Genomic DNA, 13270 nt, shown 5'->3' with positions numbered 1-13270 from the left:
GTAAAACATAAAGGAAACAAAGATTTTCAGTTAATGCAGGTTCTAAAATCCTTCATCCTGACAGAGGATACAGACAGTTACATCAGTCTGAAGGAACTGAAATAAATGTTTAAATGTGAGAGAAATATATAGCCCTTCTCTCTAATGCGTGCTCGAGGCTGCATTCTTTATCTCAACAGGGCACCAGTGGTTCTTGGCACAAATCCTTTACAAAGGTTCCAGCTAAAGAACTGCCCACTTTATCTTGTGGCTTAAGAATGGCATAGCCAGTAAATCATGATATCTTAATGCTACTATGCCTCTCAGCTGTGTCCAGACTTTTTTTTAATATATATATATTTCAAGCTGAAGAGAGCCATGGCATTTATTTATAGATGGAGAGAAAAATAGTTAGTGTGACTTCACATGCTTGTTATCTCAACTCTTCAGATGTTGACCAACAGGTGTGAAAAGCTTTTCTCAGCTATGCTACTGCTGCATAAACAGGGGCTGTTCTGGGAGACATTAAAAACGTAGATGAGACTGTAAGTCTCCAAATCAAAACCCCAATAACTGCATCTGAAAATACATAGATTAATTTATATGGTACTTTCATATCAATTATTCCAATACAAATGCTTTTGGTCTTTGATGCTGAAGTGTTGCAAACAATTTGAAATCTAAAAAGTTCTCTGAAGTAGTTAAAAGAAACTATGTTGTTTCCATCAACTCAGTAACTTATCAGTTTTCCAACCACATTTCATCACTTAAAAAATTTGACCAACACTTTTGTTCACATGAGAAGTATGCTGCTGAAAGTAAACCCCCCATCACTCCCACGTCCTGCATTTTGCTTCACGTCACACAACAGCTTCAGAGCGCGCGAAGGGTTTTCCTTCGCAATGAAATTCAACTAGAAGATCATCTCTGGGAGCACTGCTAATGCACACCAACCACTAATGGGAATTCAGTCCATAGAATCAAACCAGAGCTAAATAGCCCCTTCCCTGAAACACCTATTAGGTAGGATGCCAGGTCCTCAATGCTCCACACCGCCCGCTAATGCAGACACAGCTGGAAGCGTTTCTTGCAACCTTCATAGAGAAAAGAAATTCTTAGCAAAAATTTATTACTGACTCTTTAAAACCAAAGATATATCCAGTCTCAGAACTGGATCCAACTTCAGATGTTCCAAAGCTCAGAGGTGTTTGATCAAGAGTTTTGGTTCAAATTTTGACAAGCTATATAAAAGGAAACAACTCTGCCATCAGGCATAGATCTGACTTGCATGCAAAATCCATGCACTTGAATTAAACTCTGTTTTATGGGGGCTTTTTCACAAGGACAAGATAATTATTTACCTAGTGGGTTCATACATTTATAAATAAAATGCTGGGAAATAAAACATGTTTGTTGGCATGTATCCAGCACACTTTATCTCTCAAGGCAACCATATTCTGCAGATTTGCCCTTTTGTGCTTCTTTTTTTTTCTGCTCTCATCCAAGCAAGCTATTCACAAGCTATTCAGATTTCTTCTTAACAATCTCAAAAGAAGCTAATTCCACAAGCAGATTATTCCTTTTTTGATTTTTATACAAAATGTATTCAGCATGTGCTCAGTACCACCAGCTAAAATCTTTCTCTACAAAGCATATGCTTGATAAGTAATATTATCTACACAATGTCCAGGCTCACAAAGGATTTTATTTCTATATATGGTAAGCCACACATTTGTTTTAGCATATTGAGTGAGTGGTTTTAGTTACACTCAGTTTACCTAATCCTCCCTCTCCCCACACCAGGGCAGGATCCAAAGACCAGTAAAGCTTTTAGGAGAGTCCTGAAAGATTGTTTATTATATTACTCTGAAGAAAATGCTCTTTTTGGCACAAGCTAGGATAGTTGTCCAAAATAAAACCTTAAAGAAATACTTTCATGCAGTTCATGTGCTGACAATATTACAGCTGTGCTGGAGTGACAAATCCAGAAACACAGAAACTGTACTAAAAAATAGTATTTACCACTCAGAAAATAAAATGCTCAGTACATACCAAGAGGTTTTTGAGCAAGAGGAAGAATCTCTTGCAAGCTTTTCACAGCCTTTCTTTTCCAGACACTGTTCAAAACCAGATTTTTATAGATGTCTCATTCTCTGTATAATGATTTAATTTAAAAAGTCTTATAAGTACATTCTTGGTTTAAGAGGGTTTTCATTTTTCTGCTAGACCAACAGCCTATAAAATGTTAATTAGACCAGATATACCAATGAGATACAACTGGAACAGTTTGTTCAGTGGAAAAAAAAAAAAAGAAAGAAGAAAGAAAGAAAAAAGAAAAGTATTGTATGCAGTCAAATTGTCTCAGCACATTCAGACCAAAACCAAGAGTCCACGTTACAACAAAGAGCAAAGTTGTTTATGATTTTAGGCAACTCTTGTAGGGTGTCAGTAGCAAGACCTTACACTCCTGCCACAAGGCACAGAAAAGTTCTGTCCATCTGCACACAGAAGAGAATCTAAGTATCTCAGCACCAACTTTGCAGCCACTGTAGCTACAAGGTGCTTGCAGGTTGTGCAGATACACAAAGCACAGGCATGGGTAGTTTTCTTTGAGCAAGAATAAAACCCAAACAGAATCTATGATGGCACAAATTACAGTCCCTCTCTCGGTCTACTTAAAAGGTAAAATATCCTTCTTTGTGTGTAGAATTCATTTAACCTATTAATTATAAATGAATGCTAACTATTTAGCAATCCTACCTCTGATTGAAGTTTTTCTCTTCCCTAAATTCTAATGAATTGGAAAAGTAAAGTAGAACAGTATAATAGTTACACTCCTACAGAGTCATAGAACCATAGAATGGTTTGGGTTGGAAGGCACCTCAAAGATCACCAAATTCCAACCCCCTGCCATGGGCAGGGTCACCTCTCACTAGATCAGCTCAAGGCCCCATCCAACCTGGCCTTGAACACCTTCAGGGAAGGGGCAGCCACCACCTCCCCGGGCAACTTGTGCCAGGGCCTCAGCACCCTTGTAGTGAAGAATTTCTTCCTAATATCCAATCTAAATCTATCTCCTTCCAAATTAAAACCATTCCCTCTCATCCTACCACTACATGCCCTTCTTAAAAGTCCCTCCCCAGATTCCTTGTAGGCCCATTCAGGTACTCGAAGGCCGCTATATGAACTCCCTCAAGACTTGCCTTTTCTAGCCTGAACAATCCCAACTCTTTCAGCTTGTTTTCATAGGGCAAGTTTGCCACAGTTGTGATAAAAGAATCCTCTTTTGATTTTATATCTTACAGGACTCTGCCCTTGATATTTCAGACTTCCCCAAAAGACGTTAATTTACATAAACTGACAGTAGCTCTGACTTAAACATTGCTCCTCAAGTTAAAGAGCCAAACTGACAACTCCAGGTATTTAATGTATTCTGCCTCTGTGATCACCCTGTCAGACCCCAATGCCTCACATACTTGTATACTTACTGCTGTCGTGTTTTAATAAACCTGTTGAGGTCGCACCTGTTCAAAGGTTCATGGAACACGTCCACTCCTCCTCTCACAATAATCAAGAGGTGACAGCTGTCCCTGTGGCCAATTCTAACAGAACTATCATATTTAGGGACACAGACAAATTTAATTAGCTGTTCATATTTAGCCCACATTTCCCTAGGAAGATTCATGGGGCTATAAAGACCTGAGCCATGCCGTCTCAAGACAGGTTGGTATCTGAAACTGCAAGTTCTGAGAAGAATGGACTGTTTCCAGATATGTCTCTTTTGGTTTTTTTTTTCTGTGAAGTAGATGATCAATGTCAAATATTGGTTAAGGAAAATACCAGTAATCCTTGGCACTTCTTGAATACTCATATTCAATTAAAATCCCTGTCATTTTTCTAAAGTTTTTCATTAGTTGATGATGAAATGTTTAATAAAATAAATCAGTATTTTTGCAAACATTTGAAGGGTGGGGAATGTATTCATCATCAGTTTTTAAAAATTCAGTAGTTCTGATTTTATTCAAATCATTAGCCTGTAATCTTACTTATCTGAATCATTAAAAAAACCCCATCAGAATCCTCCTCAGATCTTAAAGAAGAAGCCACTTACCTTCATCTTCAAGGAATGTCTCTTCCATCATAAAATTAATGCCTGTAAGAGGTAAGAGAAAGGCTCAATTCATAAGATGAAACTACTTCACATCGCTGGCTACCAGCAAGCTCTTCCAAAGGTTTCTTTTTCCTGCTTAGCTCAGCAACTCAAGACAAGGGCTGAGCAAGCACAGGGGTTTTCCCAGGTAAAACATTCTCTCAAAATATATCGCTTTCCCTTCTCCCAAAGAAGAATTTTTTAATCCAATAGATACACTTTTTTCTCAGTATCAAATGGGTTTAAATGTTCACAGCTAAATGACTACAGTTGCAAGAAGTTGGTATGTAAAGGATGCTTATTTTCTGTTCCTTTGAGATGAGACCTAAAGACTTCTCCCGTCCCTTCCCCCACCTGCTTTTGTCTAGTAAACTCGACCAAAGGAGTAAGTAACTTCATGACAAACAAATTATTACTTTATATACATATTTATCCAAAAAAAAGATATTTAAGAATTTATATTCTTCATTTACATGAACTTGTTCTACATTTTATATACTCCTGCTGAGGCCTCCTAGCATAGGTGCTCTTTGTCAAAGAAATATTCTTTCTCTTGTCAAGATCAGGTTTTACCTCCACATCCAACGTAATTACCCACAAAACAAAAAATACTTTAATCATATTATTTGAAATTACTTTTCTCTGAGGTGACCAAGCAATTATATACTTTCATCCCACAACTCTTTCTTTTTTTTCTCCAGCAAACCCTTTAACATCAGGTTTCACATCCACCTGTTGTAGCACTTTCTAGCTTAAAAGGAAACCAGTCAAGAGCCCTCAGCTATTAAGGCAAACAGTGAGGCATGAGGTGAGCAGGCCACCCTAGGTACCACACAACCACCCCGGCATCCACATGTCCTCCTGACATTTTCTACTTTGCTTTGCCACTGCATATTTCAGCAGAGAATCTGATAAATTTAATTCATGAAGCCAAGCAAATTCAAAAACAGCATCTTTAAAGTGAACTTCAGGCTGCTTCTAGCAGATGTCCCCCATTCTTTAGTCTTTGAGCGCCATTATAATTTGAGGCTGATTTAGGGATTCTATCAGCTCTTCCAAGATATCTCAACAGCCTGAAAATTGTTAGGAATGCTTTGTAAATTCCTTCATTTTTAAAAAATGTATCATATAAAAATGACACCTTTTGGAAGTGTGGGGTTGTTTTCTTCAAACACTGTGTTATTCCTCAAACTCAGTAAGACAATCTCGTAACTAATCGCCCTGTCCTGACTCAGGTAAGTCCATGCTGCCAAATAAATGCTGTACCTCAGAATCCTGACTACTCCTTTCCTCACTTTCCTTGTCAGTGCTTCCTGAACTTCACCCACTCCTTGCTATGTTTCTGGTAATTTTCAAATGCACTGAATTTTTAGCTGCTGCTCTATTTTATTTACTCCTTTTGTTTTCAGTTTCATTTCCTTCCACAGATCTTGTGAAGACTTTTGGGCATTTTATAATAAGAATCCTGTTGTGTCAAGGGTGCAGTTTAGATGAATCTTTATCTTAAGGCCTCATAACAAAAATATTATGGAACAGAGCTCATGAGATAAGGAGTAACAGCTACATATATCTTCACTGATTGCTAATACAGAACTAACTCGAGCTGGCTAAACCAATTCTTCATTTGCAGCCAAATACTTGATGGCTCGCTGTCGTTTTCTGTGATTTCGTGCAGTGTTTAACTTCCTGGCACGACTTTTTGCACTGGAAAATTTTCCTGTACATTGCATAAGTAATCCAGAAAGAACATTCTGTTATCTTTCATTGTTTTTCTTGCTGGAGAAATACAGACGTGCTCTCAGAGGTCAACTTCCAGACATGCATTGGTCTAAACTGAGGTGCCTAATATAGCTTGTTTCTAAACAAAACAAGGTACTGGTCTTGTTTCAGATAAACACATACATCAGAATTTCACAATGATCATATTGTTTTCAAGTCAAGACTTCCATACCCATTCTCCTTTTGTCTCAAATTTAGGACTAGACACTTTCTATTAAGAAAGGTGTTTTGAGTTTTGAAACAGCTGACCTTGTTTACTTGCAATTGAGAGCTGACAGCTCCATAAAGCTGTTGCTGTCCTTACTGTTCTCACTGGCTCTTCAGGAATCTGGTCCCAATGCAGTTACACCAAGAACCAACCTCTATAGCACACATACAACCTCTGATAGCACAAACAGGCAGCAGAATTCCATGAAGAAACTTCCAAGTAAGTGTTCTTTTTCAGGGTAGATTTATAGTTTCATTATTTAGAACCTTGCTTTGGTCTTTAAATACCACAGGATTTACTCTCTCCTTGACTGAGATTCACACGCAGATTCCTGGCAATTCTAACTTGTGTTCTTATGTCAAGTCCTACACGCATCAGCAGCAGAACTCTTCATGGTTCTGTCTGCACTGCCCAAGAAGATGTAGTATTCTGAGACATTTCCACAATTTGGATGGCATATTCAAGACTCATGAAGGAGCTGAGCCTGAGAGTTATTTTTACATTTATGTAAACAGTGAAATTTTCTTGCATCACTAGTTCATTCTTCTTCCTCTTGCACTGCATGGAAGCAAAACCTCCTGCTGTCTTCCAAGATCCTTCGTGGTATACTATTGCTGCATGAATGTGTCCACTCTCAGTCAATTCATGCAAGCATTCAGAAATTAATAGATCAAACACAAAAGATACAAGAAAATGGATTCTTTGGATTGGACAGTTGGTTTCATGAGCGGGGAATTTCAGGATGGATATTGTCAATGGTCAAATTGGGATTACATAGTCCCTGACAATATCCTTGAATTTCCTATGAAACAGCAAAGTTATTCATACTGAGAAGTATTTGGTGATCACATCTTCAAAACACTACGGCCTTGAAGGCAGAGGTACAGACTGCCTTAAACCAAGAAGGAGTTGTAGGAAGGTATTTGGAAGTAAGTGAACATGTCATTATTATCCATAATAAATGGTCAACACAGAAGGAGTGCAGATAACTTTTAGACATAAAAGATAAATTAACAATGCAAACAGTGTGTGTAGCCAATTAGTAGTTTTTAGCTTGCTACATTTTACAGTGTGGTTTTTCGTTTATGGGATGTTTTTTAGATTTAGTTAAATAAGGACTTAGGGGTTTTTTGTAGTTATTTTTGCCTTAGTGTTATTTTTGATAAGTCTTGCAAAAGAAAATATCACGCTCAGTGAAGGAGGTTCTTTTTGCTTAACAGGAAGAGGGAGATGTGGCATGGAGCTTGAGAAACAAAGGCTCAAGCACTGACAGGTGAACAGATAACGGGATGGAGCCTTTAGACCATGAACCTCGGGGAAACTAAACAAGGTGGCAGCATCGTTGCCGGCCTCCTGCTGGGACAGGCTCCAGGAAAGTGTCCTCTATTGTTAAGGTCTAGCTGCTGTCTGACGAGGGTTTAGAAGTTCTATTAGCGTGATAAGTTAGAGATGCTGCTGTGACAGCAAAACGTTGATCAATCAGATGTAGCCCACGAACACCGTATGTTTGAAAGAAAGCAGCCGTCTGCAGAGCATATAAAAAGGACTGATTCTTTACAATAAATCGACTCTTGTTTGCATCAAGCTGTGTCCTGTCTCTCTCCGTCGCGGCATACTATGGTCCTGTCCAACCTACAAGAATTCTGTAAGTTATCTGTGACAAACAGAGCAGCATAAAAATAGCCGTGCTTGGTTTGCTAGCACAATTTAAGGACAACCTGAAATGCCCAATTCAAAAATCAAAACCATAAACTGTTAAAAAGTCATTCCCAAAATTTTAAGGGCAAATTTCTCCATCAGTGGCCCCTAGTAAAAAGTTCTGATTCAAGTTCATGGAAGAGTACTGAAAAAACACTGCCACTGATAACACTGTCACCGGTACTAGAACAGGGCCCAGAAAAAAACCTAAAAAATTGTAAGTGGAGGACAGATCACGGTGACAGATTTTGTGTTCTCTTAATTATGGATTGCAAGCATAACCCAAAACTTGCCATAAAAATGAAAGAAAAAAAAAATCCGTGTTGGAAAGTAAGTAGTTAAATATAAGACTAATGTTTGCTGGTGTTGTGTAATATTGCTGAGCAAATTCCAGCCACTAAACTCTTCAGCTGTCCCTAGACAGGTGTAAAGCCATTTCACTAACTTTGTACTTCCACAAAAACAGGTTAGAACTATTTGGAGAGCCTGAAAACCTTAACTATGGCAGCTATGCCATTCTTAAGGGCTGAGAGCCATGATCCCAACTTAACTCTTTTACGTACATAATTGAAAATCTTCCAAAATGATGTTCAAATGCACTGCTATCAATATTTTTATTAGTCTGTGGAACTATAATCTTCTGATGCTATAAGCACATGTGCAAGCTTTAGCATAAATATCGCTCACCACTAAATTAGCTGACCAATTATATTATAGATTTCATCCTCTTTTCTATTAAAAAGAAATTTAAATAACTACACACAATTTGAATGAGAAATATAAAGGTTGAATTCGTTCTGTCATCAAAAAATCCCACCAGATCTTTAGCTTTTACCCTATATTGTGTTTAATAAAAAACCCCACAACCTTGTACCACTTAACTGTTACACAAGCTCTACTTTTAACACCTGACACAGATCAAAATCATATCTACAAACCCCTTTCCCTTCAGTAGCAGTGCTCTCCAAAGCAGTACCAATGATGTATATTAGCAGCTCCTTTTGTGGCCCAAGGCTTCCCATGTACCTTACTGGTGCTTTACAAGCAGCAATGACATTTCATAGAATCATAGAATCATAGAATTGTAGGGGTTGGAAGGGACCTCAAGAGATCATCGGGTCCAACCCCCCTGCCAAAGCAGCTCCCTAGGACAGGTCACTCAGATAGGCGTCCAGACGGGTCTTGAATATCTCCAGAGATGGAGACTCCACCACCTCCCTGGGCAGCCTGTCCCAGGGCTCTGTCACCCTCACTGGGAAAAAACAATCTGTGTCTAATACGACAGGCTTTATTCACCTGAGGGGTCTTCCAGCCAGTCTTCTCACACAAATACAAGCTTTCCATAGCAAACGGCTGCTTTTTGTACTTCTTCAAGCACAGAAAACACCAAGAATTAGCACTGTCCATACACATTTCAGAGGTGCCTAATGTTTTGGTAGGGAAGCTCTCTTTCCCCCCCCCCGCCCCGGCAGGATGAAACTACACTCACTCCATCTGCTTAACGTGTGGCAAAATATCACTTTTAAAGTGTAAATGGCAAAAATCACGTATCCCAAGGCAGCTACCCTGTAGAAGAAGCCCGCCCAGGCTGACAACCCGTGGAGGTGTGGACAATAAACAGCTGGAAAAAAACGAAGGAACGAAAGAAAACCCCCACCGCAACCCCCAAATGACAGGAAAGGAGGGGCTTGGCACACGCCTCTCAGGCTTGCCGCGGCTGATGGCAGTGCAGGCAGCTGGGGTCACGGGCGGCATGCCGAGCGGCCGCCGCGCCCAGGGGGCTGCTGGCAGCCCCGGGCGGTGGCCGGGCAGGAGAGGTTTTCCCCAGCGGCTGCTCCTCAGCCTGCCTCAGCCCGGCCGCCGCCGGGGAGCTCAGGCCGGGCAGCCGGCGGGAAGAGCGGTGTGGAACAGCGCCACTGTGCGGGGACGGCCGGGATGGAGCCCAGGGAGCAGTCCCCACGCCTGACCGGCGTGGCGGTGAGAGATGACCTTCGAGGTCCGTGTTCTGACACGGTGGTTCAGCTCTTTCAAAGAGATGTTTGCTTATGGCGGGAGGCGGGACTGATTCATCATAGAATCACAGAACAGGCTGAGTTGGAAGGGACCCCAAGGATCACAGAGCTCCAACCCCCCTGCCACAGGCAGGGACACCAACCTCCAGCCTGGATCTGCACAGGGTTGCCCAGGGCCCCATCCAACCTGGCCTTGAACACCTCCAGGGATAGGACATCCACCACCTCTCTGGGCAGCCTGTTCCAGCACCTCACCACTCTCTCTGTAAAGAACTTCCCCAATATCTAATCTAAACCTTCTCTCCTTTAGCTTCAATCCATTCCCCCTTGTCCCGCCATTGTCTGCCCTTTTAAAAAGCTGATTCCCCTCCTGTTTCTCTGATCCCTTCAGGGACTGGAAGGCTGCAATGAGGTCCCCCCACAGCCTTCTCTTCTCCAGGCTGAACATGCCCAGCTCCCTCAGCCCCACTTTGTAGGGGAGCTGCTCCAGCCCTCTAATCATTTTCGTGGCCTCCTCTGAACCCTCTCCAACAGTCCCACATTTTTCTTGTTTTGGGGGCCCCAGCTCTGGGCACAGGACTCCAGATGGGGCCTGACAAGGGCCGAGTAGAGAGGGACAATCACCTCCCTGTCCCTGCTGGCCACCCTTCTTGTGATAGAGCCCAGGATACCATTGGCCTTGTGAGCTGCAAGAGACACTGCTGGCTCATATTAAGTTTCTCATCCACCAGAACCCACCAGGTCCTTCAGAGACCTTCCAGACATGAATGTTCCTGTAGCTGGTCCTGTCCCGTGCCAGGAACTGTCCCAGGGCCTGGACAACCCAGAGTGGGAGCAATAAGCAATTATGTCCTTTCTCAGGCTGAATAGCAAGGCTGAATTATCTCCATTCTCCCATGTTAGATCTGAAATTGCTCCTCTTGTGAACTTCAAGCTCTGCTAATTGTAAAAGTGTCATTTTCATTTGCAGATAATCACACAGGAGCAGAAGACCCAATTGACCAGCAAACGACATTGGAAATAATCTGATGTGATTCTGACTCCAGACAGGAGCAGGGTCATAGGATCACAGAATGACTGGGGTTGGATGTGACCTCATTACAGCTGCTCATATGAAGAGCTAATTCTCAATATTCATAGGCCTCTCTAATTTAAACCTAGTCTGTCTTACAATGCTTAACATATGCAAAGTGGTTAATATGACTATAAATACAGTGATTGATTGACTGATTGTTTCAATATATTTAAACTGTATGTGGCACTAGGACCAAACAATAGCAGCTGTCACTCTTTACTGATGTTCTTCAGTAAATCAAACTTGGTGCAGAGTTCTGAAACCGACAGTTTCTTTGCTTGCAAACTACAATTTCCACTTGCAAAATGACTAGCAAATTATGTTTGGGTTTTGGTTTTAATACCAGTATAGTTGCATAGCTCAGATGTATGATGCACTTCTCTGCCTGCCTCTTTTCTTCCCCTCTTCTGTTTTGGGGAATTCTCCAGATCAGAACACATGGAAAGCTGGACAAATATTGCTCTATGCACCTGCTCATTTCTTTAGCTGAGATTTTTACTGGGCTTCTGAATTCCTGTGACCTAAGAATAATTCACTCAGAAAAAAATCCTTTGATCTATGTAAAGAATTTGCACTATTTATTTTAAAGCACTTCTAAGTCATTAGAGCTTAACCAATATTACTTCTGTTAATACAGCATACTAGGGTTTCCTTTTACTAATCCCAGAGAGAGTCCAACTTTCTTATGTTGTTCAACCAGTACAGCACAGTCGAAACCAGAAAGACAATTTTGGAACTGGAGTATGAATTCTAATAGAAGCACATTTGCTCTCACTGCAGTGACTAAGATCCGAAGTAATGCCAGATGCGACAGTGCTTTCTGTAATGCGAGCAACTGGCTGTGAAGAACTATGCTGAAATCCTTCCAATACTGCAGAGAACTTTAAGGATGGCTGTTCAATAGTGAAAGAAGCGTTTGAAGAACTCCTGTGGACTCAGGGTGGGTGAAAACAATCTTGGGACTGGAAAAGAAATCTAATTTCAACTGAGACAATATCCTAATTCATCAACATTTAAAACAAAAACAAACAAGAAACCCAAACCAAACCAAAAAACCCATCAGAAAACCCTACCAATCAGTTTCCTGATATTTATTACATACATTTTACATTCTTCAGCAACAGCTGGAATAATTCCTGACATTTTGGCAACAGACTCTGCAGAATATAAACACGGTAAAAGTAGAAACAGAAATTATCTTACAATACAAAAGCCTCCTGCTGCATTTTTAGACAGTCACAGGTGTTTTAACTAAGATCTATTCTTAGACTATTGTGTATGTTAAGCATACATTTAATCATCTGTCCATCTTAAAGTAGTTGATAAGATAATCGCACTTCTAGGTTCTTCTTAGTTACCATGTCATCTGGGGGCTTACACAAACTATTTAAAAACCTCAGAAAAAACAGAGGAAAACCAAAACTGAGTTAGGTGGAAAAAAACCCCAACAAACCCTAGATCCTTCTCTCATTTTTATGATTTTTACTCTAATCTCAAGGAAGCTCTGTTGCTTTCAAAAAAGCTTTTGAGAATAATGTGGGGGTTTTTAGGGGAAAAATAAACCAAACCACAAAACCCGGTATCTTCTGAGCAGAACTTTTCCCATGTTTACATATACCATTCCCTATTTGACAAAACCAATCAAAGACCAACTATAGTCTCCTTAAATCATCTCTCTTCTGCTGGAAATACACTTACTTGGTATTTTGTGCCTTCACTGAAGCCCAGTACTGAATGAAATGGGGCCTACAATAGCTATTAACATTCTTTTAAATGGCATTGGCAGAAGTAATCGGAACAAGTCCTGATTGGTAACAATTTAGTTACCGATGTCTAGTAGTTTTAGTCTAGTAGTCTTGTCTTAGTCTTATGCTTCTAGTACTGCTATGCTTCCCAATTTTTACAGCACGACAGGTATTGGTACCTTTGTTTTTAACTCAATGTGGTATCTTACTGAAAATCCTGAATCACCAAAAAGTTCATCATGATCAAAAACCTTGTTCAGAAGAGCACATGGAAGCAAATTCCAGTACAGGAAATGTTGGCAGTGATACAAATATTCCACACAAGATTTTGCTTAGAACTACAGCAACTCAAAAGGTTGAAAATTCAAAAGATCTGTTTTAAAACAACAGGATACTTGCAATAAAAAAATGTCCACATAAACGTGGAGATTTGTTGTCTGGCATTGATTTGGAGACAGTGAGGATGAATGCTGCCCTTGAGGAGGTCATTGTGAGTGAATCTAAACCCCATATACACCTTTCCAAATGTGAGAAAGAATTTAATAAAATAAGACAATATTAACTATCCTACCAAGTTGCTGAAACAAGAGCTTCAGAAGTCAGTTCATAAGGATTTTTATTAGC

The sequence above is a fragment of the Gallinula chloropus genome, assembly GCF_964237585.1.
Source record: "Gallinula chloropus genome assembly, chromosome: 7".
Lineage (NCBI taxonomy): Eukaryota > Metazoa > Chordata > Aves > Gruiformes > Rallidae > Gallinula > Gallinula chloropus.
Note: the sequence above shows the minus strand (reverse complement) of the source record.